Here is a 25256-nt window from a genome sequence, read left to right on the forward strand (position 1 = left end):
CTTGTTCTGTCAAATTATGTTATGTGCCTTGAATTAAACGCGGGCCTCTGGTGTGTGCGCATTATACAAACTATCACTAATAATGGTCACTAAGTGTTTTTGATTGTAAAACTGGGCAAGATAAGATGGTGGAGGAGCGGGGAGGAAGGGGATCTATCCGTAAAACTGGGAAGGACGGTTAGGAGGTTATCTATCTGTAAAAATAGACTAAACGACGATGAAGAAGGCATCTATCTGTAAAACTAGGCCAGGCAATGAGGGGAGGAGGAGGAGGGGGAGAAGGGACATCTAACTCTAAAATTTGGTCAGTTAAGGAGGAGGAGGAGTAGGAGTAGGACGGAAGGGGCATCTACCGTAAAACTGGGCCAGACGATGAGGAAGAGGAGGAGGGAAGGGGAATCTGACGATAAAACTGGGTAAGGAGGATGAGGAGGGAATGGGATCTATCCGTAAAACTGGGCCAGACCATGAGGAGGAGGGCATCTATCCGTATATAATGAGCACCTAACAGTAAAAACTGGGATAGATGAGGAAGAGGAGGGAAGGGGACAAAACTAAACCCAAGATAGCGGCCGGGGACCCTCTAAACCGAAAATCACATCGTTGTTTACTGTTCCCCTTATAGACGTTCTAGTTCTGGAAGAAAAGCACATGTGTTATTACTTATATTCACATAACAATCAGTTCTACTTATAGACAATTGTTATTGCCGGTTGCAGTGTAAAACTATACATCACATCTACCTAATTGTGCACATTAATAGTAAAACATCTATTATGATTATGTGTGATGTTTGTAGTTTGATTTTTTCAAGACTTGACAATCTTCAACGACATAGAGCTGTAAAGCATAACTTCGGAGTATTTTCATGCAAACAATGTACTGCTACATTTAACTGGCGTCATAATCTCACAAGACGTGTCAATTCTAAACATTTTTAAGTAATCTACCAGTAGAACGATTAGAAAATGTGACTAAATGTCGAAAGCGCAATATAAAAAAGCGTGATCCAAACGATACAACGACGTCTCAGCCTACTACAAGTTCTGTTACTAACTTCACACCACCAGATAAAGAGAAGCAAGAATAGGAGAAACATAAGGAAGAAGAAGAACTCAACGGTTCTTTTCCATCGAAGCTTTTTCATTCAACTTTATTTTCTAAGCCGACTACATGTTCTGTAGCTATGCAAACATCTCAAGAAGAGACGCATGAAGCTTCGACATGCCCTTCTACCGAAGACTGAGTGAGATTCAAGAAATAGAAGACGAATGACGTCCTAGGGTTATTATTGCGTAACAGCTCTTTAAAGTGGGGACGCACATCAGTTACAACAACGAACTCGTTGCACCTACCGTTGTACACGGTGGCATCACATGTAGAAATAGGATAAAAACCAGTAGTAGTTTGTAAATACACATTTTATTAAATTTAAAATATTCCACTTATTGCATTCTCTTTACCTCTTTATACCCATCGTAAAGGCTTGAGTTTACCAGAGAGTAACCTTGATAACGAACATAACTAAACATGCATAATCATAACAATGTAATCGCTGCGGAGGAGGAGGAGGAGGGATTGTGTGCATCCGTGACGTCACGCTTTCGGATACAGGAACTGTGAGGAGAAACGTGTCTAAGTCCCGTTGGAGGAGGTATATGGCTAAGTCGAGTCAAGATTACAGCAGTGAGGTTAGCGAACGTTCGGTGACATGTCAAGAAGGGCTGCTAGCCTTAAAATTAGTGTCCTCTGAGGTTAGGCCCCTCCAAGATGGTAACATGTCGAGAAGTTCAGCATAGCTTAAACTAGGGTCCTTAGACTCCTCGAAGGTGGTGTCGAAAAGGGTAGCTACCTTAAAAGGCTCGTCTGGGGTTAGGCCCCTATAAGGGAGTGTCGCACGTGGCTAAATCCATTAAGATAACGACAGTGAGGTTACACCCTAACCTTTTTCTAAAATTCCGCGCCTGCACATGGCTACGTCCTGTCGAGATGACAGCAGTGAGGTTAGGGTCGTTCAAATTTCAGCGCAAAACAAGTGCACGTGGTTAGGACCTGTCAAGGTGGCAGCTGTCATCTTAGCAACTGTTTAAATTCTGCACCCACAGCGTTAAATATGGCAGCAGTGAGGTTAGGGTCTGTCAAGATGGTAGCAGTGAGGTTAGCCACGTTCACCTGTTCAAAATCCGCGCCTAAGAAGTGCACATGTTTAGAACCTGTCAAGATGGCGGCTGTCATCTGTATAAATTCCGCCCCCGCGTGGTTAAGATACTAGCAGTGAGGTTAGAGTCTGTCTAGATGGCAGCAGTGAGGTTAGCGGCGTTCACTTGTTTAAAATACGTGCCAAACAACTGCACGTTGTTAGGACCTGTCAAGATGGCTGCTGTCATATTGACACCTGTTTAAATTCCGCTCCCACGTACTTAAGATGGTATCAGTGAGGTTGGGACCTGTTAAGACAGTAGCAGTGAGGATTGCGACGTTCACTTGTTCAACAACCGCACTTTGTTAGGACCCGTCAAGATGATAGCAGTGTGGTTAGCCACGTTCAAAATTCCTCTCCAAGAGAAGTGCACGTTGTTAGGACCTGTCAAGTTGGCAGCTGTCATCTTCACAGCTGTTTAAATTCCGCGCCCACGTGGTTAAGATGGAAGCAGTGAGGTTAGGACCTTTCAAGATGCTAGCTGTGAAGCTAGCGTCGTTCAATTGTTCAACAAGTGCACGTGGTTAGGACATGTCAGGATGGCAGCTGTCATCACGACATTTGTCACTTATTCAAATTCCGCGCCTCAAGTGGTTAAGATGACAGCAGTGAGGTTAGCGATGTTCATTTGTTCTAAATCCACACCAAACAAGTGAACGTGGTTAGGACCTGTCGTGATGGCAGCTCTCACCTTGACAGCTGTCAAATGCTAGTGGCTTTGTCTAAAAACAATAGCACGCACTCGTGACATCACGATCACGTGGTCATGACGTCATGGTGTCAATGCCCTTGACCGTTATCAGTGTCCTCGGGTGCTGACTTAGCACAAAAAATGCTGATGCCAGTGATTTCGAATCCCCCTGCTCATATTACGTATAAGATTTGAGTTTCTAATTCAACATACATACATAGATACATTAGCATTATAGATCGTTATGCCTTTCAGTGTTCAGTCTGCAAGCCTCTGTGAATTTACCAAAACGTCGCCATATTCCTCTATTAGCCATTCCTCTATTAGCAACTAGTGTTGTGGCCAAATTTAGTTCTATAACTCTTATCATTAAATCGTTAGAAACTGAGTCTAACTATCGTCGTCTTGGTCTCCCTCTACTTCTCTTCCCCCTAGCTAACCTATCCCCCTCCATCCGCCTCACATGACACCACCACCGAAGCCTTTATCTCCTCATTCCTAGTACCGTCCTGCCATTGTTACCACCTGCTTGTGCTAGCAATCATTCTCTCTACTTTCATGCCTGTTACTTCTATCTTATGAATATAATATTCTGAGTCTACCCAGTTTTCGCAGAAGCCAGGCTGATGTAAATATAGTTTTATCTGGGAGCTGACTTCCCTCTTACAGAATACTGTTGATCGCATCTGCGAGCTCACTGCATTAGCTTTACGACACCTCAATACAATTTCACTTACTGTATTACAATTCTGGGAGAACACACAAACTAAATACTTGAAATTATCTACCTGTTCCAGCAATGTATCACCAATCTGACGTTCAATTCTGTTGAATTTCTTACCTACTGACATCAATTTAGTCTTCGAGAGACTAATTTTCATACCATACTCATTGCACTTATTTTCAATTTCAAGATATTAGACTGCAGGCTTTCGGCACAGTCTGCCATTAAGACCAAGTCGTCAGCATAGGCCAGATTGCTTATTACATTTAAACCTAACTGAATCCCCATGGCCGCTTTATACCATTCAGCAGATGAACCATGTAAGCTACCAACAGCAAAGGTGAATGATTACAACTTTATCTAACCCCTGTAAGTACCCTGAACCAAGAACTCATTCTACCATCAATTCTCACTGAAGAACAATTGTCAACAAAATTCCTTTCATTCATTTTATTAATCTACGTTTAATTTCACAGTTCCCCAGTATGGCGAACATCTTTTCCCTCGGTACACTGTCATATGTCTGTTACTTCTATCTTATGAATATGATATCCTGGATCTGCCCAGTTTTCTAAAAAAAAAGACCGATGTAAGTATAGTTTCATCTTGGAGCTGACTTCCTTCTTACAGAATACAGAATACATTTTTCAATTACCTGACTCATATTGAAAATCTGATCATGAGAGCCCTTCTGTAGTCTAAAACCACACTGGGTTTCATCCAACTTCTTCTCAGCCACCGATCGCACCCTCCCTTCCAAGATTCAGTGAATACTTTGCCTGGTATACTAATCAATGAGATAACTCGATAGTTTTTGCAATCCTTCCTGTTCCCTTGATTATAGATAGGTTCAGTTACTGCTTTTGTTAAATCTGAAGGTACCTTACCAACACTCCATGCTAATCTTACTACTCTATGAAGCAATTTGTTCCCTACCTTCCGACTATACTTCACCATTTCAGGTCTAATTTCATCTTTTCCTGCTGCTTTATGGCAATGGAGTTTATTTACCATCCTTTCCACTTCCTCAAGCGTAATTTCACCAACATTATTTTCCTCCTCCCAAAAGCTTGGGTGTTCGCAACACCACCCGGAGGATTTCCTTTTACGTTGAGGTGATGTTCAAAATATTCCCTCCAGCTCTCCATTGATTCCCTGGGATCGATTATGAGTTCACCTGAATTAACCAAAAAACTGTTCATTTAATTTTTTCTTCCCTTCCTAAGATTCTTTATTACTGTCCAGAAGAGTTTCCCTGCTGCTCGATATAGCCTTTCTAGGTTATTACCAAAATCTCTCCATGACTTCCTTTTGCATTCAACAACTATTTGTTTTGCTCTGTTTCTTTCTTTCTCTGTTTCTGCGTACAATTTCCTATCTGCATCGGCGTTTGCTTGGTGCCATTTCTGATAAGCCTTCTTTGTACGTTTACAGGCTGCTCCCACTTCATCATTCCACCAAGATGTGCGCCTTTTCCCATCTTTACACATAATTTTTCCTAGACATTCCCTTGCTGTTCCTACTACAGCATCCCTGTATGCCACCCATTCTCTTTCTATATCCTGAACCTGCTACTATCTACTGTTCGAAACTTCTCAGTAATCATATCCATGTACTTCTGTCTAATTTCCTCGTCCTGGAGTTTTTCTACTATTATTCGTTTGCAGACAGATTTCACTTTCTGTACCTAGACCTGGATATACCTAGTTCACTACAGATCAGATAGTGGTTCCTATCATCGAAAAATCCCAGGAAAACTCGTACATCCCTAACAGATTTCCTAAATTCGAAGTCGGTTAAGATACAGTCTATTACGGATCTGGTACCCCTAGCCTCCCATGTGGAGATGTGTGGGATTTGGTAAATGCAGCACGGGTGAAGTTTTAAGAAAGCGGAGATTGTTATTAGTGGACACTGTGAAGGAGGGATACTAACTGGAGGGTGATTGGGTATTTAAATGAGACTATGGAGTGGGTATGTGGGAAACTGGGAGTGAAATTTCTAGATCCTAATGGGTGGGTAGGAGATAGGGATCTGCGCTCAGATGGCCTTCACTTAAACCGCAGTGGTACATATAAGTTAGGAAATTTGTTTGGAAGGGTAGAATGGAGGTATATTCAGGGAAACAGGGTGGCCTAGGGAGCGGTGATAAGGGAACAGGGAACTGGAAATCAAGTGGGGATGACATAAAATTGTTAGTGTTGCACTGTAGGAGTATTGTAAAGAAAGGAATAGAATTAAGTAATTTAATAGATATATATTCACCAGATATTGTAATAGGAGTTGAATCATGGCTGAGAAATGATATAATGGATGCAGAAATTTTCTCACGGCACTGGAGTGTGTATCGTAGAGATAGGATTGGAATGGCGGGAGGGGAAGTATTCATTCTGGTGAAAGAAGAATTTGTAAGCTGCGAAAAAGTTAAAAGATGAGACACATGAAATTCTAGGTGTAAGGCTCATTTCTAAAGATAATAGGAAACTTGATATATTTGGAGTGTACAGACCGGGAAAGGGTAGCACTGACGCGGATTCGGAATTATTTGATAGGATAGTAGGCTATGTGGGAAACGACATGGAAAGAAATGTGATTGTAGCGGTAGATCTGAATTTGCCAGATGTAAATTGGGAAGGAAATGCGAACGACAGGAAGCATGACCAACAAATGGCAAATAAGTTAATATGGGAAGGACGGCTGATTCAGAAAGTGATGGAACCAACCAGAGGGGAAAATATCCTGGATGTGGTGCTGATAAAACCAGATGAGCTCTATAGGGAAACTGAAGTAATAGATGGTATTAGTGATCATGAAGCTGTTTTTGTCGTAGTCAAAAATAAATGTGATAGAAAGGAAGGTCTTAAAAGTAGGACTGTTAGGCAGTACCATATGGCTGATAAAGCAGGCATGAGGCATAAGGCAGTTTCTAAAAAGTAACTATGATCGATGGAAATCGGTAAATAAAAATGTAAACAGACTCTGGGATGGGTTTAAAGAAATTGTTGAGGAATGCAAAAACAGGTTTTTACCTTTAAGGGAGGTAAGGAATGGTAAAGACCCACTTATTATAATAGAGAAATAAAGAGACTAAGAAGGAGGTGCAGACTGGAAAGAAATAGAGTTAGAAATGGCTGTGGAAGTAAGGAGAAATTGAAGGAACTTACTAGAAAATTGAATCTAGCAAAGAAGGCAACTAAGGATAACATGATGGCAAACATAATTGGCAGTCATACAAATTTTAGTGAAAAATGGAAGGGTATGTATAGATATTTTAAGGCTGAAACAGGTTCCAAAAAGGACATTCCAGGAATAATTTATGAACAAGGGGAGTGTGTATGTAGGCACAAGTATTCAGTCAGCAGTATGTAAAGATTGTTGGTTAGAAGGAAACTGTCGAGATAGAGGAGGAGATTAAGGCCAAGGAAGTAATCAAATTTACATATGGTAACAATGACATTTACAATAAGATACAAAAGTTGAAAACTAGAAATGCGGCTGTAATTGATCAAATTTTTGGGGATGTACTAAGGACAATGGGTTGGCATATAGTACCATGTCTGAGGTACTTATTTGATTTATGTTTGGTTGGAGGAGCTATACCAGATGAATGGAGAGTTGCTATAGTAGTCCCTGTGTATAAAGGAAAGGGTGATAAACATAAAGCTGAAAATTACAGGCCAGTAAGGTTGACATGCGTTGTATGTAAGCTTTGGGAAGGCATTCTTTCTGATTATATTAGACATGTTTGTGAAATTAATAACTGGTTCGATAGAAGGCAGTTCGGTTTTAGGAAAAGTTATTCCACTGAAGCTCAACTTGTAGGGTTCCAGCAAGGTATAGCAGATATCTTGGATTCTGGAGGTCAAATGGACTGTATCGCGATTGACCTGTCTAAAGCATTTGATAGGGTGGATCATGGGAAACTACTGGGAAAAATGGGTGCAATTGGACTAGACAAAAGGGTGACTGAATGTGTTGCTATGTTTCTACAACATAGATCTCAGATAATTAGAGTAGGTGGAGCTTTATCTGACCCTGTAATAATTAAGAGGGGAATTCCTCAAGGCAGTATTATCGGACCTTTATGTTTTCTTATATATATAAATGATATGAGTAAAGGAGTGAAATCGGAGGTAAGGCTTTTTGCGGATGATGTTATTCTGTATAGAGTAATAAATAATTTACAAGATTCTTAGCAAATGCAATGTGACCTCGATAATGTTGTGAGATGGACAGCAGGCAATGGTATGTTGATAAACGGGGTTAAAAGTCAGGTTGTGAGTTTCACAAATAGAAAAAGTCCTCTCAGTTTTAATTACTGCGTTGATGGGGTGAAAGTTCCTGTTGGGGATCATTGTAAGTATCTAGGTGTTAATATAAGGAAAGATCTTCATCGGGGTAATCACATAAATGGGATTGTAAACAAAGGGTACAGATCTCTGCACATGGTTATGAGGGTGTTTAGGGGTTGTAGTAAGGATGTAAAGGAGAGGGCATATAAGTCTCTTGTAAGACCCCAACTAGAGTATGGTTTCAATGTATGGGACCCTCACCAGGGTTACCTGATTCAAGAATTGGAAAAAATCGAAAGAAAAGCAGCTCGATTTGTTCTGGGTGATTTCCGACAGAAGAGTAGCGTTACAAAAATGTTGCAAAGTTTGGGTTGGGAAAAACTGAGAGAAAGAAGAAGAGTTGCTCGACTAAGTGGTATGTTCCGAGCTGTCAGCGGAGAGATGGCGTGGAATGACATTATTAGACGAATAAGTTTGAGTGGCGAAATTAAAGTAGGAATGATCACAATATGAAAATAAATTTGGAATTCAAGAGGACAAACTGGAGCAAATATTCATTTATATGAAGGGGAGTTAGGGATTGGAATAACTTACCAAGGGAGACGTTCAATAAATTTCCAATTTCTTTAAAATCATTTAGGAAAAGGCTAGGAAAACAACAGATAGGTAATCTGCCACCTGGGCGACTGCCCTAAATCCAGATCAGTATTGATTGATTGATTGATTGATTGATTGATTGATTGATTGATTGATTGATTGATCGATAGCGGTGAATAGCCTTATGCTTGAAGAATGAATTTGTAACTGTTAAAGCCATACTAGCACAAAAGTCCAGCAAACTATTTCCATTCGCATTAGCTTCCATATCTTCCCCACATTTACCAATCACCCTTTCGTATCCTGGAGTTATATTTCCTACTCTCGCATTGAAATCGCCCATAACCACTATTCTGTCCTTGCTGTTGACACTGACCACGATGTCACTCAATGCCTCATAAAACTAGTCAACTTCACCCATCATCTACACCCTCACACGGTGAGTAAACTGAGTCAATTATCGCCCTAATTCCTCTAACTGAAAAATCTACCCACATCATTCGATCATTTACGTGCCTGACAGAAACTATGTTGCGTGCAATGTTATTCCTGATAAACAGCCGTACCCCATACTCTGCGTTCCTTTTCGAACACCCGGCAAGTTCACTTTAGAACCTCCTATCTCTTCCTCATTATCTCCCCTTACCCGAATATCACTTACTCCTAGCACATCCAGATTCATCCTCTTAGCTGACTCAGCCAGTTCTACTTTCTTTGTTCCATGAGCCCCATTAATATTGATAGCTCCCCATCGAATTCCATTTCGTTCGCCAAGTTGTTTCCAAGGAGTCCCTCGCCTGTCAAATGGGAGTGGAACTCCGTTACTCCCCTAGGTCCGAGGATTCCTTAAAATGTTTTGAGATCGGAAAATTCATGAAGCAGGATGCTACCCTATTTACACATAATCCAAGAGGGGATCTCTGCTCTAACGGGTTATGGACCACCGGTATATTGTATAGTCCTAGCTGCCTGAGCACAAGGAGGGCCATGACTCAGAATATGTCCGAGATGCCCACTCCCATTCCATAGCAACTGGTATCCCCACTCTCAGGACCACTTACTCGGCCTCTCAGCCGTTGTCCATGGTTAACGAACTAGGACGTGACTACAGTAACCCGCTCCTCATCATTAAGTGAAATCTTTAACGAGGGTATAATAATCATGGTAAAAATGCAAACATTTATTTCAAATCTGAAATTTATAATTTTCGAAAAAACATATCCGACATTTTAAATGAAAAATGTAAACTCTGTAGCAACAATAGTGGTACTCGCATTTTGTTTATTTACGTATGTGCTACGGGAAAAATCGGCCTATATTTCTACATCCAAAAATGTAGGAAGGCGAATATTCCCCCCTCTTGCATGCATGTTCATCAATATTTGAAGATTCCAGATTCGTATCTTGGCAAGGTGGCTGTTCCCTTCTGGGGATCAATGTGGGTACCTAAGGAATGGTGTTGACTGGGGTAATCAAATAAATGGGATTGTAGATATAGGGTACATATCTCTGCACATGATTATGAGGACATTTAGGGGTTGTAGTAAGGATCCAAAGGAGAGGGCATATATGTCTCTATGCTTCCATTCTATGGGACCCTCACTAGGATTACTTGATTCAAGAACTGGAAAAATCCAAATATAAACAGCTCGATTTGTTCTGGGTGATTTCCAACAAAAGAGTAGCGTTACAAAAATGTTGCAAAAATTTGGGCTGGGAAGACCTGGGAGAAAGAACGAGCTTTTCGACTAAGTGGTATGTTCCGAGTTGTCAATGGAAATATGGAGTGGAATGAAATTAGTAGACGAATAAGTTTGTGTTTTACCTTTAGAAGTAGGAAAGATCACAATATGAAGATAAAGTTGGAATTCAAAAGGATAAACTGGGGCAAATGTTCATTTGTAGGAAGGGGAGTTATGGATTGGAATAACTTAACAAGGGTGATGTCCAATAAATTTCCCATTTCTGTGTAATCATTTAAGGAAAGGCTAGGAAAATAACAGGTAGATAATCTGCCACCTTCGCGACTGCCCTAAATGCATATCAGTAATGATTGATGAATATTGTCTGGGAATTTTAGCTCAACATCTACATTTAAGCCTTTCATCAAAACAATTAATTTACATTTCTATAGTTTGCTAGCTGTCGTACCCATCGTTGATGTGTTTGTGTTTGCACAAGCAGAGGCAGCAAAATGTTACCACGCTATGCAGGGGACGTCAAGGGAACAGATTGCCCGCAATCTACAGCCACACTCACCAGTAAGGCGTAGCAGCCCTGGCAGGCGGGCAGTTTCATTCCGGATAATACTGAATGACGTTGAGAACTATTTTAAATCTTAGCTTTCATTTAAGTGCTGTTCAAAATTATGTCTACTGTTCTCGATACAAACACTGCATCGGCGTAAAATAGCGAATAAATAGCTTTTCCTCATCTGTAATGTTCACGTATCTGTCATTTGATTAATCTTCGATCAAGCTGGGTGAACTCAGGACATTTCTTTCATAGGTTAGAAGTAATAGATATGAATGTAGCGAGAATGAAACAGTGGGAATATTAAAGGAGGGTACCCAAATGAGGAGACAAACTTTAATTTTGGACTGAACTCGATGGGTGAATCGGTACGCATAAACAGGCTTCGGTGGTGGGGTCTTATGAGGCGAACTGAGGATGATAGGCTTCCTAGGAGAATAACTGACTCGGTCATTAAGGGTAAGAGAAGTGGAGGTGGCCAAAGATGACGATGGTTAGAGTCGCTTTCTAATTATTTAACCATAAGAGGCATGGAAGGAAACGAGCCCACAGAGTAGTTACAAATATAGAATTGTTGAGGCGTTTATTTAATTCACAGAGGCTTGCAGACTGAATGCTGAAAAGGATAACAGTCTATTATGATGTATGATGCTCAAGGAACACATGTCAAATACTATACTATGGTCAATTAACGAACGTAGGTTTCTTGTGGCTCATTGTATTTAAGTAAATAAATATGACAACCGAATTAAAGCCTCTTATGTGCGGATCAAATATAAACGGGAAATATTTTTGAAAATTTATTGCATCAACCAAAAAAATACACATATAAAGATTACTTTTCTACACAGTGTCCTACCTTCGATACATATTTTCTCCATCGGATTGGTAAGTTTTTGATGCCATACAGATGGACGGAAGAGGGACGTTTGGGGAGCCAGTTGCGCACGAACTCTTATTCAATTTATCATCATCGAATCGCTGTACTCCTAGGTCTTGCTTGAGTGGTAAAAACAAATGGTTGTCTCAGGCGGTAAAACTCGACTGTACGGAGTGTTTTCGAGAGGTGTCGAGAGAATTTCCTCCACACTTTCTCGAGTTATAGCGGCAGTATGCGGCCTTCCAGTGTCATGGAGAAGTATGACGTTTCGGGTCGGTTGCCGAGGTCGTTTTTTGCAATATGCCGCTTTTGCTTCATGAAAAAAGGCTGCATTAATTGCCTGATATTCGTGACGAAACTCCGCCAGCAAAACGCCCAGAAAGTCGTTGCAAGCACCTTCCCAGCATACGGGCGTGTTTTGTCCTTGAGCGGACCTGCTTCGTCTCTATGCCGTCACTCCAAGCTTGCTTGCTTTGATTCTGGGGTGTAATGATGCTCCCAAGTTTAATCACAAGTCACAATACGATGGAAGAAATCCTCTCCTTCCTCCTTGTAGCGACGCAGAAGTGTGACAAACTCCCTGGCGTAAAGCTTTTCTTCCTGGTTGAGGAGACGAGAAACCCACTTGGCAGATAATTTTCTGAAATGGAGTTCATCTCGGATGATGGTTTGAACACTTCCGTAACTTATTCCTACGGCTAAAACAAATTACGGAATTTTCATTTGCCGATATTCACCAATAATGTCACGAATGGCAACAATGTTGTCTGCAGCGATTCTTGTCTGTGGTCTCCTTTCATGAGGTTCACTTTCCGCAACTTGTCTTCCTGCCACAAGTATTTTAGCCCACTCATACACTCGAGTCTGTGAAAGTGTTTCTTCTCCAAATGTGTATGTGGAGCCGTCTCAGAATTTTGGAAGGTTTGGTGCCCTCTTGTTGCGCTGCTCAACAGATGTGTGAACCTCTTAATCACTCATGGCATACTGAAGCAACCGAGCTCTGCACAGTCTTTCGCGCACCCAAATCCCTTCTCCAGACACCCCGACCAACATCCTGGCAAAGTCCTGCCTCAGAATTATTGCTAACAGCAGGGGGTACATTCAATTCCCATTATGCACACATATACCATACTATTGTCGTCTGACGAGCAGTCGCATGGATTGGAGGGGTAAGCGTTGCACTGAGCATGCGCCAGTCTCATGTCTCAAGGCCTAACAATAAACACCTGTTCCGTGCGCGGCAGTTCTTGCCAACTGAGCTTTTATTGTGAAGTTTCAAAGCGGTAGTGCAGCTGTGTTCTAGTTACACATTTACTGTAAGCGCTGCTAGTGAACGGTGTTTTTTTACAATCTGCTTTACGTCGCACCGACACAGATCGGTCTTATGGCGACGATGCGATAGGAAAGGCCTACGAGGGGGAAGGAAGCGGCCATGGCCTTAATCAAGGTACAGAGATACAGCCCCACCATATGCCTGCTGGGAAAATGGGAAACCACTGAAAACCATATTCAGGGCTGCCGACATTGGGGTTCGAACCCACTATCTCTCAAATGCAAGCTCACAGCTGCGCGCCCCCAACCGCACGGCCAGATCGCCCGGTAATTAACAGTTAAGTGATGAACACGCATCTGATTCAGAGAGTTCGCACTGTCTACTACTATTAATGTTTGTAGCTTAGTGTAGTAGGCCTGTCTGCTAATCGCTCCATACCCAACACCTGCCGCGACTTCTCGTCTGACGCAGATAGTGCATAACCATACTGATAGTTAATACAGATAACGTTCAAGAACAAGTGTAGGAATGCAACACAGAACGTAATAGCCTTGATTTCCCTAAGTCCCATAAACAGTAACATTAGCGTGACCCTTAGTTGAGGTGTTCTGCCATTCATTTTACTAGACTGCTGCATTAAACGTGGAGGGAAAGCTGAAAGTTACCGACAGATTAGCTGCTGCTGCTGCTGCTGCTGCTGCTGCTGCGCAGGTGGACTGGGGAAATAATTGTTTTATTCCCGAGTGTCAGCGATACAGTGCGTGGTCAGGCAGCGCTGCAAACATGGTTAGCGGTAAGCGGTAAGCGATATAAATGTTTAGATTTCGAGTGAAAATCTTATTGAGCGAAAGTTATCAGTGTTGCATTCCTTTGCACGTCAGCACAGGAAAATGAACACTGCGAAAATTGTTGTGATGATTGCATAGCGATGGCTTTCTTTTAAAAGCTCGTATGTCATAATGCTGTTCCTACCTAATATATTCCTTAAGACTGGTCACGTCTCCCAGTCACATATTTATATTGAACACTTTAGGGTCCTTCGAAGGTTACCTACTTTCCTTACCTATCAGCAAATCGGCGTGAGATCTTTCTCTTTGGCCGTTGAGGTATTCTTCGTCACTTGCTTAGGTAAGAGGCGGGTTTCAGTAATTTAAACTAAGGTTTACAATGAGAGATTCGAGTCGAAAGAAATGTATTGTACCAGGAAAAGTTATTGGGCACAAGACCATTGGAAGGATCTCAGGTAGTTCACGGTCTTTCTGGGGCAGGTACAGGGAAGGAAGCTTCGCAGGGCGAATAATAGATGGAATTAAAAATTTTCTGACAATTTTGTTAATAATTTGAAGAATAATCACCCTGCTTCTATCAGTCATTCAAATACTAAAAATGGTCTTGAAAGTGAATCTTCAATTAATATGTTCAGGTTGAAATTAAATTGCAGAGTTTTTAAATGCTGTTAAAATTGAACAAAATGTTATCTACGTTGCATATATACTCCTGATGTTTGTAAGATGTCCAGAATGAATTATTGTTTTCAATAGCTTCAGTTAAATAAACCCTAAAGTCCAATTAAATTTTCACTCATGAATTCAAAATAAACACTTAGTTCATAAACCTTAAGTTTAAATTACTTCGTCATCTGACTAAGATCTCAAAGTTCAAATCCCATATTAAAACTTTCAAATTACTTCTGTGCAATCCTAAAATCTGTTTAAGTAGTTATAGATTAAATAAGATTTCAAATTACACTTGCTTCAGAAAACCTAAAGTCTTTTTAAATAGATTAGGCATGATTTTAAATTCTACACTTGCTGTAGAAAATCTTAAAAGCCAATTAAGTTGTAATAGAATGATTTCAAATTTCACTATGCTTCAAAAATCCTAAAGTCTGTTTAAATCGTTATAAGTAAACCTACAGTTCTGTTAATTTTCTTCCTACAATTTCAATAGGTAGTAGAATTGAAATTCACATATTTTTATGGATTAGGCACTTGTACTTAACTGACGTAGCACTAGAGTATTGTGGTTGATAGAGTGCCTTGGCAATAAGTCAGTTAATGTTTTAGTGCAATATGATGGGATTATTCACCCAAGAGAGATTGTAAAATGCACTGATATCACCTGAATTCAGCAACAGGAATGGTTGAAATGAGGCTCCGCAGCTCGGCGGTTGGTACTCCCACAATGGGCTGCAAATTGACAAGTCTAGCACTTGTATTAAATTCATCCTGAATACACCTTCAAAATCACAAGTTCGCAACTCGATAGAAAACTTCTTAAGTCTTGTAACAAGAAGTTCAGTTTTGAAGTGCTTTAAAATATCTCACACGTTCACGACGCGGTTGGAATTTCTAAGTATCGCCGTCTCGCACGACAAAATTCTATGTATTACGGCACGATTCACTTTAACTTCGCGTAACGCGATGGAGCAACATAATCTTCTCGCATGGTTGAGTTGCGGATTTCAACTAAGTATACCTGTCAAGTCGTTGAACTTATATACCCCGCTGTGGGCTGGCTCACTGCGCCAAGCGACAGAAAAGTGGTTTCGTACGACAAATTTCTAACTTTAATATCTTCAAAGTTACTGGATGGATTAACCCCAAATTTCGGCTATTATCCTTTCAAAATGTGGGTTTCAAGTTGATGTAGCCCTCATTTCTCTACCTAAAGCCATTCAAAAGTTACAGAAATATTTCCAGAGTATTCCATAGGGGAAGTGGATAACATGTGGCGATTACGTCACTCGGCCTGTTCCCCTCTCAAGCTCTCTCTCTCACTCCTGCGGCAAAGAAAGTCTGGAGATCGCTAAGATCGGGTTCCATGTGAGACTGCATGTACCACCATAATGATCCGTGATGATCCAGCCCACGTAACACGAGCTCTGGACTCTTAGAATAATCAAGGCAGTCCAGTCGGTATGTGCCACACAGTGGTTGTACGGCATAGACCCTTAATTGAATCGATGTGACCTGCGGCTATATCATGGACCGACATCTAACTTTGTGATATACGTTAAAGTCATTGTGGATGATGACCGCTATAAACATGATGCTATACTGGCAGATGGCCCTTAACTAAGTCACTGAGGTTGATGACCACATGACCATCCAAACTTCTAAGCTGAAGGCTGGACACAATTAAGTTACAGTAGTTGATGACTAAGGTTTCCACATTAATAAACCTCCAGCACATCTGATGCTCAAAAATCAAAATCAAAATAACAGCAACAACAACAACAACAACAACAACAAACGCTGACAACACTTGTGGCAGTTAAGTCCCTTGCCATCGGACATGTCCCGTTAATCGTTACGTTAATAAGTTGAAATTTGCCAGCTGCAAATAAAACTAAGATTTCCAGAATGCATTTTCAAGTTAGTCACTTGGTTTTAAGCTAATTCTCAAAATACGATTCCATTGAATTTAATAAATCAATAAATGAAATAATCTCATATTCCTAATTAACAACAAATTTTATCTATCCCGGACGAAGCGGCTTCTTTAAACTCTCTAACTGTTAATTAAATTTTCGTTATCACTCGGATCTGTTTGCCAGAAACATTCCTTCGACGAAAATAAAGACCTGATATTGTTTATGCTCAAAATTTCTTCAGCTGGAAACGAAATACATTGCCATATCTACCAGTACCATTTATATTTTTCATGACATCACTCAACAAATTTACATTATAACACTAATAATTATTAAGAAACTACCTTGGATAATCTTTAACTTAAATCCTATAATCTGCGTAAATTTACACAAACGCATAATAAAACAACCCATGTCAAATCGCTTATAACGCCCATGGTGTACCCTGATGAGATAGGCCCTAGTTTCATGATTTGATTTTGATATGAGAAATACAGATATATAGGAATATTAAATGAATACAGTGGCAGTTTTGTGTGGACGGGAAAAAATTTCGACATAAGCCAGCCGTGATCGCAACTGTTCGGCGCCACAATAAGCTTGTCATTAGGGGGAAAAGGTTTCCTGGTCAGAAGATAAGAGGATTAAATCTAGAGCTCACAACAACAGAATAATGACTACCAGGAAGTAGAAGAGTATATATTTCGGACCAAGGCCGAGCAGATGCATCACCAATACCGAGAATGTGACGTGGCAGTTTTTCCACGCCCGAGGCGTTTGGTGTGGTTACGTTTCAAGGGAGAGATTTCAAACTAACCGAAACGGTGTTGACCAATGAGAAAATATATCACAGGCCCGCAGATAAACCAACATAAGAAAAACTCAGAGTGAACTCCAGTTAGCTTCTCCGATAACAATAATTAAATTATTCCAACCACACAATTGAATAGAGGGGATTTTTGTGATATCATTCCCATGTTGAATAATGGTAATCGTAATAAATTAAAGTAATGAATTCGTGGAAATGACCCACGCTATCTCGCCATTGGTCGAGATGAGCACGCTATCAGGGACGCCGAGTTAGCGCGCGAAAGGTGGAGGACAGAAATTAAGTGATATTTCCATGATCACCGAACGATATGAGTTCAGAATACGACACATGAATGTGTATCGCCAGTGTATTAAGTAGGATAAAGCAAGAGATCCAAATCCACCTGCATATGCCGATTTAGGATAACCAACCCCCCTCTCCGGGAAATGACCGCGGATGACCCCGGCGGGAAACCGTATCGTCCATAAAAGTCCAGAAGCGGACCTCACATCACTCAGTTCTTACCAGTCACCAGTCGTTATCGGTCACCAGTCGTGTCAGTCGTAATGAAGTAGTTGAGACTCTGACACGTTGACTCTGTAAGTCAGTACCTCGGGACGTATTCGAAGTCAATTAGAGCTGAAAGTACGTGAATTATTAGGAGAATGAATACGAACAGTGAAATTATCCATAGTACCGAGTGTGTATAATCAGTACAATTGTATGTTGAATTTAATGAATGTCATGTGTTTAAATAATAAATAACTAACGGAACGCCGATAGTACCTTTGGAAGGCAGTGTGCGGAGCCTGAAGTAAACACCTCAAGATAGACGGTGAATAACTATCCGAGCAGGGAATTATAGGAGCTAGGCGATGATCAAGACGGCTTGAAAATAAACCAGGAAGTGCCGGTTGAAGACGCGATACGCGCCGGTTCAAATGAACGACATTTCGCCGTAATGTGTCACGACGTGTGTTTCGGGCGTATATGAAGAGTATATTGTGCGAGTGTCATGGGTCTAGGAGCACCTATAAGTGTTTTTTTTTGTAATTAATATTTTTGTGTAAAATAGTGTAATAAGGTATTAATCATGGGTAGTCACCCAGAAGTGTTTTATTATGTTAAATTTGTATTGTGCGACATGATGGACGGGTAAATCACCATGGGGCCGTAAGGCCTATATCTCCTCCGCTACGAGACAATGGAATTCTACATAGGAATGAGTACACAATTTTGATATTTAGGGGATGTTATCGCGACTAAACGGGGTTCAGTGTAAATTAATTATGGTTACTTAACATGGTCCGCTTCCCGAGTCCATGATTTTTTTTGTTAGACGGACGAACTAATTGATATTAACGTAATAATGGGTTAGATTAATTAATTTGAGTATTTGTTTGTTGTATATAATGTAAATATGGGATATATTTCTTTCAATTAATGCATGCTGTTTGTAATATTTTGAATTAAGTTCATTTCAAGTGTTAAATTCTTTTTTTGTGCTAACCCATTTATTTGAATTTCATTCACTGCGGTGATCATTTGTATTTTAATTAGGAATAATTTCTATTAGACAGCCAGATTATGAAAGAGCCAGAGTATGGAAGGTTTGTGTTGCGTACGGAAGGTCATTAAAATACTAATAATCATGTTTGTGAGTCGACAAAGGAAAGTAAAATAATAATAATAATAATATTTGGGCGTGTGCAAGTTAAAGTATAATAATAATAATGACGGTGCTTCGCGAGTTAGCCAGTGCAAATATAATAATCAAAATGGAGATGACATGTAGCGTTAAAGACTTTCATTCGCGTAGTCAGTTTGATTTTACGTAAATTTTTGATTTTACGTTTTTGGACTTTAATTTAACCATTAAAATTTTGTTTAAAAGCGATATAGGCACGTGAATTAGAATGGTCACGATATGTTAAAAGCCCAGAATGATTTGAGCCCATATTTAGAGTTGGAAGTCATGAGGGACGAATATCCGGCGTGAAATAAATTGAGCCGTATTGTTTGTAATGATGAAATAGATGAATCTCAAGGCCTAAGATGATATAAATGCATATGCCGGTGTTATTAGTGGTAGAATCCACGCACCGAGGATTATTTTATGAATTAAATGTTTGAAGAGTTCCGATGAAAGGAAATGGACTTCAAATTTGAAGGAATAGTTTAGCAATCGCCGGCATTGGAGGTATTTGCCCAGCCGCGATGTGCCATAGGTTGTGAGATGTGTCTTGGGAGGACAGGTGTCCCCATTTAAAATTAACGGCAGTACGAAGTTGAAGGTACGGTCCCGAATACCGTGTTGTCCCGGCCAATATAAAGCAGATCTTAGTGGTTCATAACGGGATTTAACATATGTGACTAAATTCTAAAGAGTGGAAATTAAAATATCATCTTTCCATTTTTAATATTAATAATAACAATAATCATACTCCAAGTGAATCTTGTCTTAAATCGAGTGCTTAGTGCCAAGATAAATCGAAATTGTAAAAGGGGTTATGCGTTAAACATATTAAGAGTGAACTACCGTGTAACAGGCGAATTTAAGTTTTTTAAAAAATAATAATAATAATAATAAAAACTAAGCTACTTTTTTTTTGAAGAATTAAATTTTTTTATATATATTTTGGACATAAATATGATGTTGGGAGATGAAATGAAAGATTTGAGATTTTTAACTAATAATAATAATAAATAAAATATTTGAAGAAGGAGAAGAAGAATAACTAATGAAGCTACTTTTTTTAATTTTTTTTATGAAAATAATAAGAGCGAGAAGTTGAAGTATTATAGCGAGGTTGATTACGGGTTACGATAATCACGATTTCCACTATTAATAATAATAATAATAATAATAATAATAATAATAATAATAATAAAAATATTTATGAGGAAGCTGATCATTATATTGTGCGGATAATTTAGGAGGAAGAACTAACCTTCGTTTGAAACGTCGGCAAGGGTTGGCATATAATCATCCCGGATGACAAATGATAATAATCAAATACCGGATTATAATTGAAATTAATGATAATAATAAAATTAATTGATGGTAGTCAAAGTATATGCTAATGATCAGATAAAGAATGGTAATGATATTATCTAATAATAATAGGAGGATATGCTAGGGACAGTCATCCTGTGTCGAACTGCTCTGAACCAGATGTGGGGTTTTCACGGGGAGATAGCGGTAGATACGTAAATAACCCACGGACGGCACATGTTTGCAGGGTCAGAGCATAGTAATGAACCTTTCCGTACGTCTTGTCGTATTGACAAGTGTAAATATTAAAGTAGCTTTTGAGTTAATGAACTCTACCTGGTGTGTTTGTGAATCTGGAAATAATAGGCTAGAGTTTGTCCGTATTATAAATTCCCGTTTTTTCGAGGCGATAACATTTTCTACGGTGGGTGTCCGGCTCACCAGAATGTACATACCGGAAGTGTCTCATGTCCAAACGGAACGAGGAGACGACAGTAAAAAGTTACTGTCGTGCCTTCGTTTCCGAAAGAAGATCTCCAGCGGTGAAACGTCCAATCATACGGATGTGAATTCGATCCCCAGTAACCAATTGGGGCGAATTCACCAGATGTTTTACACTACCAGAGTAGTGAGGTAAAATCCAAGTATTATGTCATTTATTTTTCAGGATTAAAGTGTCCCAATGTAAATTTGTCATCATGTGTAGTATGCAAAATAAGTGAATAAATTGCTCCTCATTGCAATTTCAATAGGAAATAGCTTCCATATCTTTTCATTGTAGTTAGTCCAGTATGCCCATGGAATTTAAGTTGTCACTTCCCAGTCCTATTGTGGAGTCAGAATTTTGTATCCATGAATGAGTCGTTCCCCGTAACCTTAAATTTTCATGCCCCGTTCATCCCTGTGTTCATTTGATGCGCCGAGATATATATATTTTTTTTTTGATAAAATTTTTTTTAATTCGTTTTCGAACTGATCACCCCTGAGATAAATGCTAGTCTGGGACTCAGGAGGTGGGCGGGTGCATAATGGCGCCCAACGTAAAAGGGCCTATTGCATCATGTTTGAGCAACGGGTGACTTTATAATTTTTTACGCAAAAAAAAAAATCTGAACTTTTTGTTGTATTAGCGACGATATCATTAGCGAGCAGCTCAGTGCCCGATTTCATTATAAATAGGCCCAGTTGTTTAACTTAAATGTAAACCCAATCGGGATATTTAATTAAATTTTGACCGCATCACGGTTGAATAGTGGTTTTAGATATGTCAGGTAGTATTTCATGTTAAAGTAAGGTTAGTTTCGAACGGGGCTAGACTTGATAATTATACAATAGTATTTTATTGCTATAGAGGCTCATTAAATTAATAATTCCCTATTCTATGAAATTAAAATTTATTGTGGTTTAGTGAGACTCCACATAAATGTAACTATCCATGGGCAGGAATTTTATATAGGCAAAATTTATTAGGAATACTGTATTTGGTAAAAATGTGACTGAGAACCAGATTTAAGTATTAATAAAAAGATAATGGAACTGTGTAAGTTAAATTTAAATTATTTCAAGACAGGTGACTTCAAGGTTTTCGTCATGGTATTATCGATTGTTGTTGTTGTTGTCATAGCCTTGAGTGACTAATGATATGAATTTCACTCATAATGAGCACGTGATGGCAATTAATATGCAAATTTGAATTACGTTATATAAATTATTCGCTATGTGAAAGCGAAAAATATTGTTTGGTTTTGAATTTGGAAATTTAAAAATTCTAGAGAATATTAACGAGGATATAACCGTATGATAGGGCCTAGACCCAAAATTGTCGTAATCGTGTGCGATAGGATGAGAGGCTGATCGGCCCTCTTTTCTCATTTGATATAATGTCAGACGAAGGTGGGGAGCGTCCCCAAGGCGAACAGTTAGAAGGACAGGGAGAGGTGAAAGCTCTCACTTTGGAAGATTTAATGCGAGTTTTGGCTATAACTACGGAACAAATTCAGGCCGCTAATGTTTCTACTAAACAGGAACTGACATCTATAGTTCAGGCCGCTAGTGTTTCTACTAAACAGGAACTGACATCTATAGTTCAGGCCGCCAGTGTTTCTACTAGACAGGAACTGACGGAACAAATACATGCCGCTAATGTTTCATTAGAAAATAAAGTCGAGATGGTACAGGCCGCGTGTGAATTTAATAAAATAAAACTCACAGAACAAATAGCTGAGGTTCATGCCGCCAGTATATCACTAGGACAGGAATTACGGGACCGAATGACCCAAGTCCAAGAGGCGTGTCATTTCGCTAAGGACGAATTGAAAGGGCATATCGACTCTTGTATTATTAGTGTCAATGAAAAGGTTGACCGATTCAGGGATGAGGCGTTACTAGAACGTAACGAAATTAAGGAGAAATTAAAGGCCAGTATTCAGGAGATTTCAGCTCAGAGGTTGGTCGACCGCGAAGATTTAAAGGCGCACATCGAAGAGATGAGGGGTGAATGTCGCAAGGAAAACGATATCATCCGAAGCCACGTGGAAAGTAAAGGTGCACATACTGCAAATACTTTGGACAGGCACGAAAAGGGAATCGATGAGTTACGAGGTGAAACTGTTCGTACCCTAGTACTAGTAGCCGGTCTCAGAAATGAAATTCAAGATATAAAGACGACTTCGGAAGATCGTAGCCGTAGACTCACACAGTGTGAGGAGGCAAATATAGCATTGTTCAAAAAAACTGATGGGTTAGCGGAACAAAGCCAAACGATCGCTGACACAGAGGTCAGAATAGTGGAACAATTTAATGTACACACGGGGCAGAATTCAGTGGCCAAGCAAATGTCAGACAGTAATACCGAAAGGCTGGAAGAAATTAGAAAGGATCTGGAACAGGTCAAGGCCAGGTTAGAACAGCCAGGACCACTTCAGGACTTCCATCTCCAGTACCGAGAGTTTGAGACCCCAGACAATCAGGGCTTTCATAAAAAGGAAGGCATGTCACAAGCCGATACGACCGGACTTAAGTTTGAAGTAGGAGACGGATCGTCATCATCATCAAATGCCCTTCCGACATCTGTGGTCCACGTCATCAAAATGTCAGACGACAAACCACCTAGATACGACGCTCGAGGACATATAACCCCTAAAGGCTTCATCCGCGAGATCACCAACTATGTTAGTGAAAATAAAATTCCGGCGGAGCGGCAATTACGAACTGTAGAGAAGTTTTTGGACGGAGCACCTGCAATGTGGTTCAGGGCCTTCTTATACACATTCGAGGATTTCATAGGATTCCGACAGGCGTTTTTGCAAAAATTCTGGAGTATCCAAGAACAGCAAGATCTTAGGTTGGAGTTGTATTCTAGACGTTATTCAACATCGTCCCCAACTAAATATTCAGAGTATTTCGTATCCCAATTTCATAAGATGCGGTAATTAGATAATCCGGTCAGTGAGACAGAACTCATTAGCGCTATCGGGAAGCAGTTACCATTTGAGGTCCAACGGATGATGATTGCGTCGAATATTCAGACTGCAGTGCAAGCGGAAGCTTTGTTACGTCAATTACATCAGACCACGTATCACTCTAACCAGAGGCAACCCAGGCCTAGAGAGCAACAGATAAATAACGTCGAGAGGCAGACGGAAACTAGAACCATCAGTACTAGAAGTCAAGGAACGAGTACCGATCCAGAACCCAAGAGGATGTATGATCCAGGATGGAGACCCCGACAATGGAATCACGGAGGAGGATTTGCGGAAAGCAACCGGCAAATGAATCATGTTAAATTCCATGACGAAACGGGATACCGTGGATATCGGAATGGAAGGAGCGAAACTCAGCCGTACCACCGAAGAAATCAGAATAACCGAAGGCATTACACGGAGGAATACCGTAGAAACGGGGAGGATCGACACCCAGAAACCCAGCAGTACCTCGATGAGCTGAAGAAGAGGAAATGGAAGGAGGCAATCCAAAATCATGACAGAAAGGATGACAAGCCATGTAGTGTTTGGGACCGAGACGATGGGAAACCATACATAGAGGCGACGATACAAACTATGGAGGAGCTACATCAGGAGACCAAGCAATATTTAGAAGACAAATGGAAGAAGGAGGCAAATGGTGGTCGCAACGGGGAAGGGAACGCGCCGTTGTCACATTCTCAATATAGTAGCCAGCTAAATCCAAACGCCCCTAGATTCGAGGACGAACGACAACTCGGAGCTAGGAGAAAAACGAGAGAGTTTCAATAAAGCAGAGGACGACCAAGAAGAAGATGAGGACGAAGGAGAGGATGATGAAGAAGAAGACGGAAGAGAAGAAGAAGTCCAGCTGATCCATAGGCAAATAGAAGCAAGACCATGTCCAGAATGCGTAAAGCTCGACAGTGATGTCCAAGAATTTGTTAACAGGATCCACATGATTCAACGAGAGAATGAAGAATTGAGACTCAATAACCACAATCTGCGGGACGAGATCAGTCACCATCAAAAAGGAACGAAAGCAGTAATCAAATCATGATGAAAGTATGATGCGGATATAAAAAAAAATCTCATGATTATCACAAGATTTTTTTTACCGAGCAACGGGAAAATGTACCCTGATGAGATAGGCCCTAGTTTCATGATTTGATTTTGATATGAGAAATACAGATATATAGGAATATTAAATGAATACAGTGGCAGTTTTGTGTGGACGGGAAAAATTTCGACATAAGCCAGCCGTGATCGCGACTGTCCGGCGCCACAATAAGCTTGTCATTAGGGGGAAAAGTTTTCCTGGTCAGAAGATAAGAGGATTAAATCTAGAGCTCACAACAACAGAATAATGACTACCAGGAAGTAGAAGAGTATATATTTCGGACCAAGGCCGAGCAGATGCATCACCAATACCGAGAATGTGACGTGGCAGTTTTTCCACGCCCGAGGCGTTTGGTGTGGTTACGTTTCAAGGGAGAGATTTCAAACTAACCGAAACGGTGTTGACCAATGAGAAAATATATCACAGGCCCGCAGATAAACCAACATAAGAAAAACTCAGAGTGAACTCCAGTTAGCTTCTCCGATAACAATAATTAAATTATTCCAACCACACAATTGAATAGAGGGGATTTTTGTGATATCGTTCCCATGTTGAATAATGGTAATCGTAATAAATTAAAGTA

Source organism: Anabrus simplex, chromosome 2 (genome assembly GCF_040414725.1).
Source record: "Anabrus simplex isolate iqAnaSimp1 chromosome 2, ASM4041472v1, whole genome shotgun sequence".
NCBI lineage: Eukaryota > Metazoa > Arthropoda > Insecta > Orthoptera > Tettigoniidae > Anabrus > Anabrus simplex.